We start from the raw sequence: 22,337 nt of genomic DNA on the forward strand, positions 1-22,337 counted from the left end.
CCATTATTTCACATGCATCAACACAGAGACTGGGAGGAGACAGCTGAAGAGCCAAGGAGAATCTTCTTCCTCTTCTTCTTCTTCTACTTCACCTTTTGGTATTTAAATAATACACTTATCAGCTGGCTCCAAGATGACTGTTGGACGAGCACTCTATTGTCCCGTGCAGTGTTCACATGTCATTTTCCTGCGTTTAATTTGGGATTTTGTTAGCCTAACTTTACAGATATGGTAATTGTCTACTTTAAGTCAAGGTTGTGTTTTAGTGGGTGATTGGCACTTGGAACACCAATTACCCCCAGTGTTCAGTGTTCACTGTTCAGTGGTCTTGCTAGAGGCTGTTAGGTTGTTTCTTAAATTATGTGTATTTTTCCCCAGTATCAGAAAAACCCTGTTACCTAAGCAGCTTTCTGGATACTACACAAACTGGACCTTATGCCTTGCTTTACAACCCAGCCAGGACATTAAATTGCAGTTCTTCCTATTGAACACAGTGACTTTTTCATGTGTCTGAAGGCTCTGTAGGGAACAATAAATATCCTTACCGCGTTACCATTCTCAATCGTTACCTTTCTCTGCTTGGTATTAATATTTCTGATAGGATGAAGAGTCGAGCAGCCCCAACCCAATTAAACTTAATAGAGTTAGCAGTCTGTATAACACAGCATAAATCTCTATCATCCAGCAAGCCCCCTGCTCCCTACAATGGATTTCATACCTTCTGTCACAGACATTCCATCCGTGCGCATCAGGATTTACTGAGTGTCTGAGCATCTGGAGATTTAGCCCCTGTTAACTTAGAATATAATGATGCTACTTGCTCCTACAATATTGTCAACTTCTCTTGATTTATGTTGTTATTATTTTCACATGCTGCAATGGGTACAAGGATTTTTTATTGAGTTTAACTATTTGATATGAAAAAAAGGCTATTTTATGTTAAGCAATTTGTGTGAATGAAGACGAGAGAGGGAACAGGGAATGGGCTGCTTGAAGGAGATGAAGTAATGGTCTCAAGGATCTAGTCTCCCTCTGGGGCACTGGTCATTTACACTGAGCTGGGCACGCTAATAACAAAATTATATGTACAGATTTGTTACCACCAACATTCAGCCATGACTATACCCAGTCTGTTAATGTAATTGTGACATTCTCAGCAAACATGCTTATTTATGTTTCAAGAGACCTAACAGATTGAATTAAGTCCTTTTTCACGTGCGCAATATCACATCCAATCCCCATCTAATCAAATAAAAAATGAGGTTTTAACTGCTTCTCTTCAAATGGGCAAAACAGCAATGCCCCCTTAAAAAGGAAAGAGCTCCCTGACAAGAACCTGTAGCCTCACAAAATTGGTAATTAATTGTTGTGCGGCGGGCACTGTGGTGAGTTCTGGCGGCTGGACCATTAGGCCACAGCTGTCAGTGTTTATTAGCTGAGGAGACACTAAGTGCAGGGAAGATTTAATAGCTCCATAGAAATCAGCTCCCCCGTATCCTTTACACGAGAAGGACCTATTATTATCCCCATGGCGCCTGATTAGCCGCCGGAGCATCTGAGAGGAGTGACACAATAAAGGACTGAGGAGAGGAGAGAGATGCTGTGTGTCTGTGGATCTGCCTACTCTCCATGGACAGCCCCACGCTGTGGAGGGACCCTTCAGCAGAGGAGGACGAGAGGAGAGGCCATATTAAGACACAACTTGTGAGATTACACTCAGGCTTCTGACTGGATGGATCCACTGTGGAGGGGTGGGGAGGGAGAGAGGGGGGAGTGTTAGCACGATATTCCAGGAAAGCACATTATTCATCACAAAAGGGAAAATTGTTTTTGCGTTAATGTCATATCACAAGGAAAATCCTCATATAGGTTGTCTTGACGTCCGGTGTGCAATAACCCAAAATGGCAGATCATAAATAGCGGTGTTGATTGAACGCCACATTCCTTCGTATTCACCTTGATCTAATCACAGGGCCGATGACAAACGGACAGTGTCATCCTCACGTTGGCCATTCCAGTTATGTGATGGCTTCAGTTCTCCCACAGAGCACGGAGCATGGCTCCAGCATCTCCTGCTTCTGCTTGGCACTTCAGTTTCATCAAATATGTCTCTGTAATGCAGTGTCTGGGTATTTATGCTTGATATAAATACCCCAAGAGTGACAGGAATCATCCCGTTGAGTGCAGAGAGAGCTGGGAATCAGAATGAGTAACAGCAGAACGATGGCGCTCTGAGAAGGAACATCTCTCTCTCACTATCAATTGTCATCAGAGTTGGTTGCAAGACTCATACATATGTTAATGAGCTGGTTTTGCATCTGAATTGAAGTGAGGGGGAGAGAGAGAGAGGACAGGAACAGAATCCCCCGTGTGTATCTGAGTACTACAGAATCAAGACGTAATACTTAACATTGATAAACCACAGGCTATTATGGCAGTAAAATTAGCTTTGCCTTCAGATCATTGTTTTGGGTGTGTTTGCAGTGTGTTTATTCCCATGTTAGCCTCTAGCAGTGGCTCATTCCTCTGCTTGGAGCTAGAGTATAACCAGAACCCTATATTTAGAATCCTAAATTCCTTTGACACAACTCTCACAATAAAAGGCTCCGTATAAAGCCATAGCTTTGTTGATTTGAGTGGGCTTTCTGAATCTGAGGCCCAGCATATTGATGATTCGAGAGTGATTTGTTCAATTGATAATGTACTTTTAATGCCAGTTTAACTTTGAAGTTGCCATATGTGGTATATTTTAATTTGTTTCAAACAATGTGTGTAGGCCACAGTAGTATATCAAATGTATGAGGATGTATGAGAAAAAGATGATCAAGCCAAGGAAGAACAAAGACAGTGATCATCATGCATGTTTCATTCCAAAATTCCATTTTAATGTCGTTCTGTTTCCCAAAATATACTTGCCAATTAAAGCTGTCACTTTTTTTGTGACTGTTTCAGAAAGGTCTGCTGATTTTCTGTATACAATAGCAAGGCACACAGCAAATTTGCAAGTGTTAAAATCTTGGTTTAAAGGTAAAAGTGATTCTACTGGGGTTAACACCAGTGGGATTGAAATTGACTCCACGTGCGCTGAATAAATTAAGTGTTATTTGAATTACAGTGGAATCAACACTGTGTGTGTGGTGTTGTTACTCGGCTGTGTTGTTAGTTCATTTATGTTAACTTAACTCTTTGAGTGAAAAAGACGTGGGAGGGGCCTCATTGTCATTCTTCCCAGAATGCTTTGTTCCAGGTAGATTTTTAGAATAGTTTTAATATATACATGTTTCTGCATGCACAGATGCATATATTATTATTATTACTATACAAAGATAAATAACTTAAATTTTTATAAACTAATCCAATCTGTAAGGGGATGAATTTATTAAAGCTGTTACTGAGCTGATTCTTCCAGTTTAGATGATTTAGGTAGGCTTGGTTATCAAGACCTCCATCAGTCATTCTGAATGCAGGTTGTGGGTGATAAACTATTGCAATTGTTGGATATCCGACAGGAATTACTAATCGCTTTGCATATTGTGACTTGGAGGTCTGATGTGGACCATGAGACAAGATTTCCAGACCACAAAATTGAGGATAAATAGGCCATAATTAAAGGCATTATGAAATGTACAATATATGGTCATTAAGTTAAGCCTACCCCCTCCTTTTTCGAACATTCTGTAAAAAATCGCGCAACTTTTCAGCGTCCTGCTACTCATGCCAGGAATATAGTATATGCATATGATTAGTAGGTGTGGATAGAAAACACTCTGAAGTTTCTAAAACTGGTTAAATCACGGCTGTGACTATAACAGATCGTGTGTTTCATCGAAAAGCGCAAGAAAAACTGCTCACTGAAAGCTAAAAATAATATCCATGCGTCACTTTCATGGATTGTTAAAAGGGCACACAATTAATTATGGACCTGCATGCAATTCCTACAGATTCCACACGATGTCGCCATTGTCGTCATTATTTTTTGTTGGTAAATCCAACTAACTGGATTCCATTTCTTCCGGTCTCCGCCAGGATGTTTTGAAGTGCACATTGTCGGCCATTGATTTGAAGACGAGGAGCTATTGAATACACATCGCCCTGTAATCATTTTGATAGATTATAAACGTTTACTAATACCTAAAGTTGGATTACAAAAGTATTTCGAAGTGTTTTGTGAAAGTTTATCGTCGACTTTTTTAATTTTAAAAAATGACGCTGCGTTTTAAAACAATGTTTTTTTCTGAATTACACAGCTTCCATAGATGGCTATTTTGGGTATATATGGACCGATTTAATCGAAAAAAAGACCCAATAGTGATGTTTATGGGGCATATAGGAGTGCCAAGAAAGAAGCTCGTCAAAGGTAATGAATGTTTTATATTTTATTTCTGCGTTTGTGTATCGCCGGGTACGGTAAATCTTTTGTTTACGTCGCATTCAGGCATTTTGGGGTGTTACATGCTATCAGATAATAGCTTCTCATGCTTTCGCCGAAAAGCATTTTAAAAATCTGACTTGTTGGCTAGATTCACAACGAGTGTAGCTTTAATTCTATACCCTGCATGTGTATTTTGATGAACGTTTGAGTTTTAACGAGTACATTTAGCATTTAGCGTAGCGCATTTGCATTTCCAGGTGCCTAGTTGAGACATCTGCGTCTCAAGTAGGATCAAGAAGTTAAGGGTTTACTTTGAATTCAAACACATTCACTTGGTAAAGGCTTTAGGACTAGAAGTCATTGAATGCACCAACCATGTCTCTGTCACAAACAAACACAGTCATATCTGTGACATTCACTTGAAAGGCATGCTGGGAAATATGCAAATACGACTTTACAACCTACAATGTTGCCCCTCCCCCCACAAAAATACTGTAACACCACATGTGTTATTCCCTAACATTAAAAATGTGTAACATCATCAGCTTTAATAAAGTGTTCATTTAAGTTGACATTTGCAACACCCATGGTGTTACGGATCCAACACTCCAACACAGGGGTGTTACTTTGAAAAGTGTTAGTTTAACGATATTTCAGGGGATATGTGAGTGTTAAAATTCTGATCTCAAATTTGCTGTGCAGCAAGGCATGGACAATAGCCAACAGGATATCACAGTATCATTCTAATTGCAGGGGGAATATTTCAATTGTTTAGCTGTCTTGGTCTTTCTATAATTAAAGATTGCGAAGCTGGTGTATGGAACACCAAGGAGGTCCCATTCCTCATGCCAAAGATAAACTCCACATGGCAGTTTGCTAAAATGAAAGCACGTCATCTGAGTGTGACGTATGTTTGTTGTTGTTGAATGCTGTCGAACGCTGAAACCTAAACTTAAGACCTCGGTTTTAAAGCTGACAGTGTTTTTATATACTTTTATTTTATTTTGAAACCTGGGGCTCTGTTGGGCAAAATGTATGTGAGCGCTGCTGTCTGTCCTGGAATCCTGTCAGATTCCATATAGGGGGAGAGACTCGAAAGCCCAGCTAGCCTAGCTGGCTCGGCTGTCTCAAATGGAGTCCGTTATTGAATGTTTCCAGCATTTCAGGAGCTGTGTTTACTTTGCTTTAGTCCTGGACAATGTGGACTGCGCAGACTTTCACTGCTTGCGGAGGACTACAGCAGCGAAATGGATACTCTTAGCAAGCAAGTAGCATACCTACATAACCTACTGGGGAACCCACACCCACCTACTTTTTATTTTACTTCCACCCCAGTAACCGGACGCCACTCTGGTCTGGTGGAAGTTTCACAGCTGTGTCGGCTCTCCACAGCCGACTGGCTGGTGCTAGGCAGGGTTCCATCCCCGAAGCGGTCTCCCCCTTCCCTGGAGAACGAAGCTGATCGCGACTAAACCAACCAGCCAAGGAGGTACGTCACTTGCAGTGAAAGTTGAAGAAGGCATCCTCTGGCAACGGGGGTCTCCATGGAGTTGTTGAGCCTGGAACTTACACAGACCAGAAACAGCTTTGCCGCTTCGTCCTTGGTGGCTTCCCATTCAAGATCAGATTCGGAGGTACCTGCGTCTTCGTCCTGGGCTCTGTCACCCTCTCTGTTGGCTTCTACCTCAAGTTCAGATCCTCAGAGCTTACTAGACCGTGAGGCTGCTTGAGAGACCGGCCCATTCAACATCACCAGCTTTCATCATTGTGAGAAACATCTCGGTCCCCAAGGCCAAAACCCTGTGCTACCAAGGAGCATGAGTATAGGACCTAACAAGGCTGCTTCTGACTGTTCTACTACAGATTCTGGGACCTGACACTGTCATAGTCCATGTGGGGTCAAACAACATCAGGAGGACTAGTTCGGATCATTTGAAAATAGATTATAAAGAACAGATTTTAGCATTAAAAGACTCCAAAAAACTGCCAATATTTTCAGGTCCAGTACCATCGTTGGGCTGCGGGTGTGAAAGATTCAGCAGACTGCTGGCATTACACATCTGGCTAAAAGACTACTGTAGCTCTAATGGAGTCACTTTTATTGATAACTTTGACACCTTCTGGAAACAGAAGATACTCTACAGGAATGACGGAGTCCATCCAAATCATCTTGGCTTCTGGACTCTGTCCACGCATTTCAAGGCAACGTTGAAACAATGACTGGTAAATGATCCAAGACCAGCTCAGTTAATCCTTACCATTGTAACAATGAGTCGTCATAATGCTGCATCAATGTACATGATCTTAGAGGCATTGGCAAACACAATGTAGGAAATTTAATTTATGTACCCCTAATTTGGGGTGACAGGGTAGCCTAGTGGTTAGAGCATTGGAATAGTAACCGAAATGGTTGCAAGTTCAAATCCCCGAGCTGACAAGGTACAAACAAATCTGTCGTTCTGCCCCTGAACAGGCAGTTAACCCACTGTTCCTAGGCCGTCATTGAAAATAAGAATTTGTTATTAACTGACTTGCCTAGTTAAATACATTTTTAAAAAATTGCAACGTACATATCTGTTTATCCTACAGCTATTGTAAGCAGTAATCATGAGCCTATAAACCAGAGTTAGTACTGAGGCAGTGTGCAATAGTAGGAAGACCACTTTATGCAGCTCACCCTGCACTATCAGCACCAATGTAAATAACAGAACTAAGCTTCCCAGTAAAGCATTAAAAACAATCAAGCAACCCAGAAAAGTGCTAGAAATAGCCCATATTGTTACTGTTGAAGTCGGAAGTTTACATACACCTTAGCCAAATACATTTAAACTCAGTTTTTCACAATTCCTGACATTTACTCCTAATAAGAATTCACTGTCTTAGGTCAGTTAGGATCACCACTATATTTTAAGAATGTGAGATGTCAGAATGTTCAGTAGAGAGAATGATTTATTTCAGCTTTTATTTCTTTCATGGGTCAGAAGTTTACGTACACTCAATTAGTATTTGGAAGCATTGCCTTTAAATTGTTTAACGTGGGTCAAACATTTCGGATAGCCTTCCACAAGCTTCCCACAATAAGTTGGGTGATTTTTGGCCCATTCTTCCTGACAGAGCTGGTGTAACTGAGTCAGATTTGTAGGCCTACTTGCTCGCACATGCTTTTTCAGTTCTGCCCACACATTTTCTATAGGTTTGAGGTCAGGGCTTCGTGATGGCCACTCCAATACCTTGACTTTGTTGTCCTTAAGACATTTTGCCACAACTTTGGACGTATGCTTGGGGTCATTGTCCATTTGGAAGACCCAATTGCGACCAAGCTTTAACTTCCTGACTGATGTCTTAAGATGTTGCTTTAATATATCCACATCATTTTCCCACCTCATGATGCCATGTATTTTGTGAAGTGCACCAGTCCCTCCTGCAGCAACGCACCCCCACAACATGATGCTGCCACCCCCGTGCTTCACGGTTGGGATGGTGTTCTTCGGCTTGCAAGCATACCCCTTTTTCCTCCAAACATAACGATGGTCATAATGGCCAAACAGTTCTATTTTTGTTTCATCAAAACAGAGGACATTTCTCCAAAAAGTACAATCTTTGTCCCCATGTGCAGTTGCAAACCGTAATCTGGTTCTTTTATGGCAGTTTTGGAGCAGTGGCTTCTCCCTTGCTGAGCGGCCTTTCAGGTTATGTCGATATAGGACTCGTTTTACTGTGGATATATTACACCTGTTTCCTCCAGCATCTTCACAAGGTCCTTTGCTGTTGTTCTGGGATTGATTTGCACTTTTCGCATCAAAGTATGTTCATCTCTAGGAGACAGAACGCATCTCTTTCCTGAGAGGTATGACGGCTGCGTGGTCCCATGGTGTTTATACTTGCGTACTATTGCTTGTACAGATGAACGTTGTACCTTCAGGCATTTGGAACTTGGCTGATTTCTTTAGATTTTCCCATGATGTCGAAGTTGATGTCAGAGTTTGAAGGGAGGCCTTGAAATACATTCACAGGTAAACCTCCAATTGACTCAAATGATGTCAATTAGCCTATCAGAAGCTTCTAAAGCCATGACATCATTTTCTGAAATTTTCCAAGCTGTTTAAAGGCACAGTCAACTTAGTGTATGTAATCATCTGACCCGCTGGAATTGTGATACAGTTAATTCATTATAAGTGAAATAATCTGTCTGTAATCAATTGTTGGAAAAATTACTTGTGTCATGCACAAAGTAGATGTCCTAACTGACTTACCAAAACTACAGTTTGTTAACAATACATTTGTGGAGTGGTTGAAAAACGAGTTTTAATGACTCCAACCTAAGTGTATGTAAACTTCCGACTTCAACTGTATGTAGCCTAAGAAACAAGGTCCATGAAGTCAATAACTTGCTTGTAACAGATGACATTCATATTCTAACAATCTCTGAAACTCACTTAGATAATACCTTTGATACAGCGGTAGCAATACATGGTTATAATATCTACCGAAAAGACATAAATGCCAACGGAGGTGGTGTTGCGGTCTATATTCAGAACCACATTCCTGTAAAACTTAGAGACAATTTAATGTTAAATACTGTTGAAGTAATATGGCTACAGGTTTATCTGCCTCACCTTAAGCCCATTCTTGTGGGAAGCTGCTATAGACCAAATGCTAATGGTCAGTATCTGGATAATGTGTGAAATGCTTGATAATGTATGTGATATCAACAGAGAAGTATATTTTCTGTGTGATTTAAATATTGACTGGCTATCATTAATAAGCTGCCCACTCATTCTAACTGTAACCAGTGCCTGCAACCTGGATCAGGTTGTCAGTCAACCTACCAGGGTAATTACAAACAGCACAGGAATTAAATCATCAACATTAATAACATATTTGATAATGCTGCAGATGTTTGCTTTAAAGCAGTATCCAAATCCATAGGATGTAGTGATCACAATATAATTGCCACATCTTGGAAAACCAAAGTTCCAAAGGCTGGGCCTAATATAGTCATACAATACGTTTTGTTGTGATTCATATGCTGTTTTTTTTTTATTTTTTTAATTTTACCCCTTTTTCTCCCCAATTTCATAGTATCCAATTGTTGTAGTAGCTACTATCTTGTCTCATCGCTACAACTCCCGTACGGGCTCGGGAGAGACGAAGGTTGAAAGTCATGCGTCCTCCGATACACAACCAACCAAGCCGCTGCTTCTTTAACACAGCGCACATCCAACCCGGAAGCCAGACGCACCAATGCGCCGGAGGAAACACCGTGCACCTGGCCACCTTGGCTAGCGTACACTGCGCCCAGCCCGCCACAGGAGTCGCTGGTGCGCGATGAGACAAGGACACCCCTACCGACCAAGCCCTCCCGGTCGCGGACCTCCCGGTCGCGGCCGGTTACGACAGAGCCTGGGCGCGAACCCAGGACTCTGATGGCACAGCTGGCGCTGCGTACAGCGCCCTTAACCACTGCACCATCCGGGAGGCCTGTGATTCATATGTTGATGATGTAAATTATATTTGCTGGTCTGTGGTGTGTAATGAGGAGCAACCAGAAGCTACACTTGACGAATTTACAAAACGACTTATTCCAGTTACTAATAAGCACACACCCATTAAGAAAATGACTGTAAAAACTGTTAAATCCCCTTGGATTGATGAAGAATTGAAAAATGGTATGGTTGAGAGGGATGAGGCAAAAGGTATGGCAATTAAGTCTGGCAGCCCAACTGATTGGCAAACATATTGCAAATTAATAAATCATGTGACTAAACTAAATCAAAGTCAAAATTAACTGCACTATGAAACAAAGATAAATTATATAAGGAATGATAGTAAAAAGCTTTGGGGCACCTTAAATTTTAAAAAATGGAAAAAAAGCTAACTCGGCTCCTTCATTCATTGAATCAGATGGCTCATTCAGATGGCTCCTGCCGTAAGCTTTGACCTTTGCATCGGATCATCGCTGCTAGCTAGCTGCTACCGAGTGGATATAGTGGCTAATGCCCCTGCCCCGAAGCTAGCACCTGTTAGCCGTGAGCCAGGCACATCTCCCGGCAAGCAAACAAAATTACTACAACTACAATACCTCTTTTGCCATCTGGCCTGAACCTTTTGTTGACATGGCGCCCCGCCGTACCACCACGACTGGTCTGCCGATGGAACTCCATCCGCTGTGCCCTCAACCGGCCTTTGCCGGACGTCGGAGCAGACGCTTCTACTAACCCCGGCCTGCTAACTTTAAACGCTGTGTCTCCCACATGCTAGCGTAGTAACGACTAGCCCGCAGCTTCCTTGTTCCATCTATTGCTGTTCACTGGACCCTATGATCACTTGGCTACATAGCTGATGCATGCTGGACTGTTCATTAACCACGGTACTCCATTTTGTTAATTTTTTTGTTTATCTATCGGCCCCAGGCTCGAACTCAGGCCCTATGTGTAGTTAACCGACCCTCTCTGCCCATTCATCGCCATTTTACCTGTTGTTGTTTTAGCTGATTAGCTGTTGTTGTCTTACCCATTGTTGTCTTAGCTAGCTAGCTTGTCTTGACCTCATCCCATCAGTCGAGGATGCCTGGTTGTTCTTTAAAAGTAATGTCCTCAACATCTTAAATAAGCATGCCCCTTTCAAAAATGTAGAACTAAGAACAGATATAGCCCTTGAGGGCAGACCTGACTGCCCTCGACCAGCACAAAACATCATGTGGCGGACTGCACTAGCATCAAATTGTCCCCGCAATATGCAATTTTTCAGGGAAGTCAGGAACCAATACACTCAGTCAGTCAGGAAAGCAAAGGCTAGCTTTTTCAAAAAGAAATTTGCATCCTGTAGCTCTAACTCCAAAAAGTTTTGGGACACTGTACAGTCCATAGAGAATAAGAGCACCTCCTCCCAGCTACCCACTGCACTGAGGCTAGGTAACACTGTCACCACCTATAAATCCACGATAATCGAGCTGGCCATGCTTTCCTCCTGGGTACCCCAACATCGGCCAACAGCTCCGTACCCCCCACAGCTATTTGCACAAGCCTCCAAAGCTTCTCCTTCACCCAAATCCAGATAGCAGATGTTCTGAAAGAGCTGCAAAACCTGGACCCGTACAAATTAGCTGGGATAGACAATCTGGACACTCTCTTTCTAAAAATATACGGTGCCATTGTTGCAACTCTCTTTCGTATTGTCCGAGATCCCTAAAGATTGGAAAGCTGCCGCTGTCACCCCCCTCTTCAAAGGGGGTGACATTCTAGACCAAAAGTGTTACAGACCTATATCCATCCTGCCCTGCCTTTCTGAAGTCTTCAAAAGCCAAGTGAACAAACCCATTTTGAATCCCACCGTACCTTCTCCGCTGTGCAATCCGGTTTCCGAGCTGGTCATTGGTGCACCTCAACCACGCTCAAGGTACAAAACGATATCATAACCGACATGGATAAAAGACAGTACTGTGCAGCCGTCTTCATCGACCTGGCCAAGGCTTTCGACTCTGTCAATCACCGTATTCTTATCGGCAGACTCAATAGCCTTGGTTTCTCAAATGACTGCCTCGCCTGGTTCACCAACTACTTCTCAGATAGAGTTCAGTGTGTCAAATCGGAGGGCCTGTTGTCCGGACCTCTTTCAGTTTCTATGGGGGTACCAGAGGGTTCAATTCTCAGGCCGACTCTTTTCTCTGTATATATCAGTGTTGTCCCTCTTGCTGCGGGTGATTCCCTGTTCCACCTCTACTCAGACGACACCATTCTGTATACATCTGGCCCTTCTTTGGACACTGTGTTAACTAACCTCCAAACGAGCTACAATGCCATACAACACTCCTTCCGTGGCCTCCAACTGCTCTTAAACGCTAGTAAAACCAAAAGCATGCTTTTCAACCGTTTGCTGCCCGCACCCGCCCGCCCGACTAGCATCACTACTCTGGACGGTTCTGACTTAGAATATGTGGACAACTACAAATACCTAGGTGTCTGGCTAGACTGTAAACTCTCCTTCCAGACTCAAATTAAGCATCTCCAATCCAAAATTAAATCTAGTATTGGCTTCATATTTTGCAACAAAACCTTCTTCACTCACGTCGCCAAACATACCCTCGTAAAACTGACTAAACTAAAACTATCCTACCGATCCTCGACTTCGGTGATGTCATATACAAAATAGCTTCCAATACTCTACTCAGCAAACTGGATGCAGTCTATCACAGTGCCATCCGTTTTGTCACCAAAGCCCCTTATACCACCCACACCACTGTGACCTGTATATCTAGTCGGCTGGCCCTCGTTATGTATTCGTTGCCAGACCCACTGGCTCCAGGTCATCTATAAGTCTATGCTAGGTAAAGCTCTGCCTTATTTTAGCTCACTGGTCACGATAACAACACCCACCCGTAGCACTCGCTCCAGCAGGTATATCTCACTGGTCATCCCCAAAGCCAACACCTCCTTTGTCCGCCTTTCCTTCCTGTTCTCTGCTGCAAATGACTGAAATGAATTGCAAAAATCGCTGAAGCTGGAGACTTACATTTCCCTCACTAACTTTAAAAATCTGTTATCTGAGCAGCTAACCGATCGCTGCAGCTGTACATAGGCCATCTGTAAATAGCCCACCCAATCTACCTACCTCATCCCCATATTGTTTTTATTTACTTTTCTGCTCTTTTGCACACCAGTATATCTACTTGCACATCATCATCTGCTCATCTATCACTCCAGTGTTACTTTGCTAAATTGTAATTACTTCACTATTATGGCCTATTTATTGTCTTACCTCCTCACCCTATTTGCACACACTGTATATAGACTCCTTTTTTTCTATTGTGTTATTGACTGTACGCTTGTTTATTCCATGTGTAACTCTGTGTTGTTGTTTGTGTCGCACTGCTTTGCTTTAACTTGTTCTCAACTAGCCTACCTGGTTAAATAAAGGTGAAATATATATATATATATACTGTATAAAAAAAAATATTCATCACAAAGCCCACTGATATTGCAAACTATTTTAATGACATTTTCATTGGCAAGATAAGTAAACTTGTGGATGACATGCCAGCAACAAACACTGACACTACACATCCAAGTATATCGGACCAAATTATGAAAGACAAGAATTGTATTTTTGATTTCCGCAATGTCAGTGTGGAAGAGGTGAAAAAATTATTGTTGTCTATCAACAATGACAAGCCACTGGGGTCTGACAATCTGGGTGGAAAATTACTGAGCATAATAGCAGACGATATTGCCACTCATATTTGTCACATCTTCAATTTAAGCCTAATAGAGAGCGTGTGCACTCAGGCCTGGAGGGAACCTAAAGTCATTCCGCTACCCAAGAATAGTTAAGCCCCCTTTACTGGCTCAAATAGCCAAACAATCAGCCTGTTACCAACCCTTAGTAAACTTCTGGAAAAATTGTGTTTGACCAGATACAATGCTATTTCACGGTAAACAAATTGACAACATAGTTTCAGCATGCGTATAGGGAAGGACACTCAACAAGCACAGCACTTACACAAATGACTGATTATTGGCTGAGAGAAATTGATGATAATATGATTGTGGGGGCTGTCTTGTTAGACTTCAGTGCAGCTTTTGACATAATCGATCATAGTCTGCTGCTGGAAAAACGTATGTGTTATGGCTTTACGCCCCCTGCTATAATGTGGATAAAGAGTTACTTGTCTAACAGAACACAGAGGGTGTTCTTTAATGGAAGCCTCTCAAATATAATCCAGTTAGAATCAGGAATTCCCCAGGGTAGCTGTTTAGGCCCCTTGCTTTTTAAAAATGTTTACTCACGACATGCCACTGACTTTGAGTAAAGCCAGAGTGTATATGTATGTGGATGATTCAACACTACCAGTCAGCTACTACAGTGACTGAAATGACTGCAACACTCAACAAAGAGCTGCTGTTTGTTTTAGAGTGGGTGCAAGGAATAGGTTAGCCCTAAATATTTCTAAAACTAAAAGCATTGTATTTGGAACAAAACACTCACTAAACCCTAAACGTCAACTAAATCTTGTAATAAATCTTGTCGAAATTGAGCAAGTTGAGATGACTAAACTGCTTGGAGTAACCCTAGATTGTAAACTGTCATGGTCAAAACATATTTATGCAGTAGTAGCTAAGATGGGGAGAAGTCTGTCTATAATAAAGCGAGTCTGTGCCTTCTTAATAACACTATCAACAAGGCAGGTCCTACAGGCCCTAGTTTTGTCACACCTTGACTACTGTTCAGTCGTGTGGTCGAGTGCCACAAAAAAGGACTTGGCTCAGAACAGGGCACCACGGCTGGCCCTTGGATGTACACAGAGAGCTAATATTAATAATATGCATGTCAATCTCTCCTGGCTGAAAGTGGAGGGGAGATTGACTTCATCACTACTTTTATTTATGAGAGGTATTGACATGTTGAATGCACTGAGCTGTTTGTCGAAACTACTTGCACACAGCTTGGATACCCATGGGGTACCCGACAAGACATGCCACAAGAGGTCTCTTCACAGTCCCCAAGTCCAGAACAGACTATGGGAGGCACACAGTACTACATAGAGCCATGACTACATTGAACTCTATTCCACATCAAGTAACTGATGCAAGCAGTAAAATTATATTTAAAAAAATATATATTAAAAACACCTTATGGAACAGCGGGGACTGTGAAGCAACAAAAACATTGGCACAGACACATGCATACACACTCACACACACACGATAACATACGCACTATGCATACACATGGATTTAGTACTGTAGATATGTGTTTGTTGTGGAGTAGGGGCCTGAGGGCACACCGTGTGTTATGGAATCTGTGAATGTATTGTATGTTTTTAAAGTTTTATAAACTGAATTTTGCTGGACTCCAGGAAGAGTAGCTGCAGCTTTGGTAGCAGCTAATGGGGATCCATAATAAATTAAAATACAAAAGGATAGAGCACATAGGTTACTGGCCATGACCATAGTCCATAATCACTTTCAGCAATTCAATTAAAATGTGTTATCTCTCTGTCATATAAAGAGTGTGAACCTCAACCTAGCATTGTAATGAACCTCATTTGTCGTGTCAGTCAGACCTACTGTACGTTCTCTTTCGTCCATAATTAAGCCACTGTCTTCAAAGCCTTGATAAAGACTAATTACCCTGTTACCATCTGAAAAACATCATTATTCAGTATCGTATATGTATGTTTTTCTCCTGGTTGCTAGAGCACATCGCCAGGCTCTCTCTGTGTCTGCTGTTTACAGATGCACCAGTCGGATGGCCAGTAATAGAAGAAGAAAGGCAGCTAATTAGTGTTTTAATGACTTGTGATGCCGTGACAGGGGCTTCTCTCCTCTGCAGCACAGAGAGCAGCCATGAGAGCTCTATGAGGGATGCGTAAAGAAGTCCAACCTTCCAAGTCCTTTCATGTTGCGTGCGCTGCCTGCTAAGTATACAGCCACTCATCTAGAGTGCGGAGGAGGCAGTGTGAATTGTGTATGGATGGGAAATAGCTAGCTCTTCTATCACAGTCATTGACATGTGGGAAATTAACTCATGAAAATCACCTCTGTGGCCAGATATGTTGAAGTTCCCAGCTGTCTTTAATTGCTATGATACAGTGTGTAAAGTACTATCTTCAGATTTAGTTCCACTGTCTCTACCTTGTTACGTCTTGCATGATGTGTTACTATGTTGTTTATGAATATGATTAGCATTTGTTTATTTACATTTATCCTTCAGTGTAATGCTTTTAATGGGGGTTAGCACCATCAACCTATTTGACAGATGTTTGAATCGGACCCTCCTCCCACATCAGTTTATCCCCTTCAACCCACCACATACACACACACACACACACACACACACACACACACACACACACACCACTTCTCTATCAGTCAGTTTGCGTTGCAGGAGGCCTTAATGGCTAGTCAAGCTCATCACCAGGATCACTCACCCTTCCCCAGGTCTCTCAGCTGCAAGTAAATCTCTCCCAAATCTTTCTATATCCTTTGACTGAAAAGAACACAGGAAATATAATGGAATTAAATGACCTGTCTGTCACCCTGGGCGAGAGCAATCAACTTTTTGTGCACTATTCCAGAGTGGGTGGGTATTAGATAAATGGCATGGTGCCCAGGGAATGGGTACTGGACAAGGGCTGGTCCTGGGGTCAAAGGTAACCCTGTGGCGCAGCCTGAGCACCAGATACAGGCAGCCACTCTGTATTAACACACACAGCGGTATGGGGAGCTGGGTTAGCTACATCACGGCACAGTGCAGGGTGGAGCAGGTGACCCATCCACCTGACAGGCCAGTGCAGTACAGCAGTCGATTGTGCCGCTCCAACAGCTCCCTTTGAAAGGACGACAAGCTAAGTGAAAATGTCAAGCTATTTGCATGGTTTGTTTCAGAACACATTTATGCCTATCACAGGTGTTCTTTTAAAATGCAAATGCAGACCGTTTTTAGTGTTGAAAGCTGCAGAAGAGGCTCTTTGTGCCTAGCCGTGTCATAAATAAACCCCTTATTGAAGTTACATGATACCCTTTTCCTTGCATTTGTAGGATGTGGCACTAAACTCGTTATTCAGACTCATTTGGTGTTCTCTGACAATAAGGTAAAATGATATATGGGTATGTAGTAAGGCTGGACCAATACAAATGTTAATGTGGAGTCTGGCCGGCTTATCCAGCTATCCGTGTGAAGTGAGATTCAGCACACTGCTTAAGGCCTCATGTTAATGACCTTTCTGTGAGCTCTGAGGAGACAGCATGACACGTACAGTACCCACAGGCAACATACTGAAGATCAGAAATATCATGCAGACGTTTACAGTGTGTGGTAAAAAAAACAACTTTTTTGAACTAGTACTGTTGTAACTAACCCATATTTTACCTATAGGTTTGAATGAATCACTATCAGTCAGTGGTGTATTTTTGGACATTGAATCTTTGACAATACTTTTACATCTCACTAAGACGCCAAGTAACCAACTAATCAGTTATGCACAGCTAGCGTCATGTATGACCTCCAGGGTTGTCCGTGTGTGGTTTGGTTGTGTTTGTGCTTTAAGAGCTTTGGTGTTCAGGAGTGACTGTCTACTTTAGAGGAAATTGTCATGTTTGTTCTGTTTGGACAGATATGGCCTTGATGGAGCAGTCTCCGGTAAAGTGTTGCAACCACAAATGTTTTTTCCATAGATCATGTCTGACATGAACAATTAATAATTTGTGGCATAAACCCTTTGAATGAACTTCTGACCTATAAATGTAGTTTGAGTGTATGATATACTAATTATTTTAGTTAAGGGTTTGTGTCCTTTTCTATTCCCATCAGACATGATGGATTATTCTTTAATCTGACAACAGTAATATATTGGTATGGAACACCAGTATAACGTCACAGTGTATGCAACATTGATTTAGAATTGTTAGCTTAGGCAGGGGCCATATCTAAGTTTTTGAAAACGAATGCCGCAAAAATCTCTTCCAAAACCAAAGGATACTGAGTGAAATTTGATTTTTATTAAATTGAAATCCCTGTCAGACCCTTAGGAGGCTCATGGTGTGATTTAAAAAAAATGTAATTAACCTTTATTTAACTAGGCAAGTCAGTTAAGAACTATTTCTTATTTACAATGACGGCCAAACCCGGACGACGCTGGGCCAAATGTGCATCGCCCTATGGGTGCAGTGACGCCTTTTGCACTGAGATGCAGTGTCTTCGACCACTGCGCCACTCAGGAACCCCAATGTGAAAATAAAGATGATGTATTCAGAGTCTTTGAACTAATTCTTTAGTCTTTGAACTAAGTCCTTGACTCAACACGTTCAGAATGTCACCTATGAACTTCAGACAACACAGAATAGTTACGGAGTCTTAATTCCAGATTGCTACAGGGATTTTTTTGCTACATCTGCCCCTCTTTGGAGTTAGGATATTTACAAGGTTCATTTCTACAGGGCTGCATACGGTGCCCTCTCTCTCCTTTCTCTTCCATGGTCAGACCTTTAATTCAGACACACATTTCCATGCAGTAGTCTCTGTGGAGTCAACCTGAGGTCGAGGAGTTTCTCACTACTTACTTGTTGTATCCCATAAGTGCAGTCTGACCATCCCTCCATATTTTCACACCTCTAATCGAAGGGGATTTGCCCTTAAGTTAAGTTTGTTGACCCGTTTTTTTGCACCACTTTTACCTTGCACTCATAGACTGGATATACCAGTCAGTAATGGAGGACAGAAGCTTCTAGAACCCTCATAGACTGGATATACCAGTCAGTAATGGAGGACAGAAGCTTCTAGAACCCTCATAGACTGGATATACCAGTCAGTAATGGAGGACAGAAGCTTCTAGAACCCTCATAGACTGGATATACCAGTCAGTAATGGAGGACAGAAGCTTCTAGAACCCTCATAGACTGGATATACCAGTCAGTAATGGAGGACAGAAGCTTCTAGAACCCTCATAGACTGGATATACCAGTCAGTAATGGAGGACAGAAGCTTCTAGAACCTTCATAGATGGGACATACCAGTCAGTAATGGAGGACAGAAGCTTCTAGAACCCTCATAGACTGGATATACCAGTCAGTAATGGAGGACAGAAGCTTCTAGAACCCTCATAGACTGGATATACCAGTCAGTAATGGAGGACAGAAGCTTCTAGAACCCTCATAGACTGGATATACCAGTCAGTAATGGAGGACAGAAGCTTCTAGAACCTTCATAGATGGGACATACCAGTCAGTAATGGAGGACAGAAGCTTCTAAACCCTCAGACTGGATATACCAGTCAGTAATGGAGGACAGAAGCTTCTAGAACCCTCATAGACTGGATTTACCAGTCAGTAATGGAGGACAGACGCTTCTAGAACCCTCATAGACTGGATATACCAGTCAGTAATGGAGGACAGAAGCTTCTAGAACCCTCATAGACTGGATATACCAGTCAGTAATGGAGGACAGAAGCTTCTAGAACCTTCATAGATGGGACATACCAGTCAATAATGGAGGACAGAAGCTTCTAAAACCCTCAAAGACTGGATATACCAGTCAATAATGGAGGACAGAAGCTTCTAAAACACTCAGACTGGATATACCAGTCTGTAATAGAAGACCGAAGCTACTAGAACCATGCAGTGGTCAGACCTGATGAGCGCTGTCAATCAACTACTGTTAGCCAATAAAATCACTTGCCCTCCATCCGTTGCACCCCTATAGGTATTCTGAGTTTATGCCCTGGTCTCCTCTCTACCTTGTAATTATGATACTACAGTGACATGCCAGAATTAAAAGTGGCCCGCTCTGTACCAAGATATAAACCATGGTAATGAATCTTAATTTTGTTCATCTGAGTAGTCGTACTGTTGAAATAGCCCAAAAGGCTGGGAAGGTAATTAACCTGTGCGCAAATTGGAGATAAGGTTGAATCTAATTTAATCTTTTTTTAACGACGGTTCATGAACCCCATACATTTTAAGTTACCCATCAAGTACTTGTTAATTAGATGTCTGTCAAGATTGGCCTCAATACAGAGATGGTGCCGGTCTTTATAGACCGCATACTGGAACGCTGGAAGTTTTCCAAATGTCAACACCCCCCCATCCTAGTTTAGTTTAACAGATATGAGGAATTGCTCCAAGCCATGGCAGCTTAATTTCCTGTTATACCGGATATTGAGTTTATCCATTTCCAGAGATGATATTGTAACTCTGTTGATGATCTATTCTTTCCTAAAATAGTTTTGAGTGTTTTTGAGGTTTTGGTACCACACCTTAGGCATGTGAAACCTCTGAAGATTCTCTTCATTTCCATGGTGTCACTTCTTTAGTAATCTTTGATTAAATTGTTGGTGCAGCTGAGGGTAATGTCCTGAGCGCCACAGTAGGCAGCGAGCACAGCTGCAGCCGCCTGTGCAGATGGTGCCTGCGCATCTCAGATGTTTGCTTCCTGGGTGCCTAGCAGGCTGTTTACTGCACCGCTCTCTAGCTCTGCGCATACGCCACGGTCAGAATGTGGGGAGAAAGCTTCTCCACAAAAACACTAACCAAGTACATGAAAATATGAATGAAAACATCTATAGAGTGCTCGAATATCCCGCTCCTGTTGTCACATTTTGTCAAAGGCAAAAGCCTCTCTCTGTTTGTGTAGTGTGTTAAATTAGATATGTGCCTTTCTGAGCAATGCTCATTCAAATCAATGCCATCTCAGCCCTGGTTGACCCTAAACCACAACGCTAGAAATAAAAACAGAAATAACAACAATAGAATGATAACAGTCAATAGTTATAAAAAATCTAATAAATAATAGGGACAATAATATAACAAGCTTCTATTATTACCACTAAAATGAATGGTACCACCACTATTATTAACACTAATCCTACAACTATCCCTACTACTACCATTACCTTTGGTAATCCCTACTACTATCAGTAGCATTTCTACCTGTAATCTCTCTACTGCTCCATTACCACCAGTAGCATTTCTACCTGTAATCTCTCTACTGCTCCATTACCACCAGTAGCATTTCTACCTGTAATCTCTCTACTGCTCCATTACCACCAGTAGCATTTCTACCTGTAATCTCTCTACTGCTCCATTACCACCAGTAGCATTTCTACCTGTAATCTCTCTACTGCTCCATTACCACCAGTAGCATTTCTACCTGTAATCTCTCTACTGCTCCATTACCACCAGTAGCATTTCTACCTGTAATTTCTCTACTGCTCCATTACCACCAGTAGCATTTCTTCCTGTAATCTCTCTACTGCTCCATTACCACCAGTAGCATTTCTACCTGTAATCTCTCTACTGCTCCATTACCACCAGTAGCATTTCTACCTGTAATCTCTCTCTCTCTCTCTCTCTCTCTCTCTCTCTCTCTCTCTCTCTCTCTCTCTCTCTCTCTCTCTCTCTGTGTGTGTGATTTTATGAGCTAGGAAAATCTGGGCCAAGTAATGCTGTGATTAATTGTTTTTTGGGCAAAATCATTTTACTTCTGCAGAAACTCTCTGTAGTAACATATCCACATATTAATCTTAAACCAATGTTTATTTATCATGATTTTATATAAACATTAAACATTTATATTAATATGTTTTACATGACTAGGATGATTCATCTCGTTCGTTAAACGATATCCTATTCCTTAGATGTGATGTTTCGTCCTGCAACCTCAACTAATATTCCTTTTCCAGGATTTTTGTTTTCCAAAGTGTTTATCAACCGATTGTATGAACAAACATCTCCAAATGCCTGAGAGGATTTTCCCTTTTAATTTCCTCCTCTGTGTCAGAACAATTATGCTAATGAGGCTTGTTAGTGGTGAAAATTACCCCGTTGTCTGTCTGTGGGACTGTCTCGTCTAGTATGGGTGAGAGCTGGGTGAGCTCGGTGAGAGCTGGGTGAGAGCTGGGTGAGTTATTCTCTAGTAGACTCTGTGGGGAGGATGAGGAGTCAGATTCCGACCGAGGCAGATGTTGATTTCAGCCAAATCCTGCAGAACTGATTGTGATAGCATAGCGTGTGGATGGGAGGGTGATACTGCTGGGATGAGTCTATTGCGCTGAGCAGTGCATTTTGCTGCTGGCTGCTTTCATGTTTGTCTTTGGGTGTTATCAGCTAATCAATAGCCCTAAGTGAGCAGAAGCACAGCGTTCTGCCTGTTAAGAGAGAGACCAAAACAACATTTTGGATTACTATGTCAAAGTCAATATGAGTTATCTTACTCACCCCTTTCATCTGGAAAAAGAGCTACCACAGCTTTAATGAACAACTCTACGTGCATTCTCCTATAATTAAATATACCTCCTAGTTTAAAAAATACTAAGTGTACCAAAGTCCATTCTGTTACTGTGTTTCTGTTGATGTGTTATGCAGCCATACAGGGATCCACTGATCTCAGCTGTTTTTAGTCACCTGTCTGTCTGTCTGTCTGTCTGCATGGCCATGGCTCCTGTGACTGAACTAACTCAGTCACTCAGGTT

General features: G+C 42.0%; 1 protein-coding gene across 1 annotated transcript in view; it reads left to right on the forward strand.

Annotated features, from left to right (window-relative positions):
- LOC139390790 (X-linked interleukin-1 receptor accessory protein-like 2) overlaps positions 1-22,337 on the forward strand; it is a 398,878-nt gene that overhangs the window by 314,868 nt on the left and 61,673 nt on the right. The gene's annotated exons all lie outside the window — the stretch shown is intronic.

Source organism: Oncorhynchus clarkii, chromosome 31 (genome assembly GCF_045791955.1).
Source record: "Oncorhynchus clarkii lewisi isolate Uvic-CL-2024 chromosome 31, UVic_Ocla_1.0, whole genome shotgun sequence".
NCBI classification, from domain to species: Eukaryota; Metazoa; Chordata; class Actinopteri; order Salmoniformes; family Salmonidae; genus Oncorhynchus; species Oncorhynchus clarkii.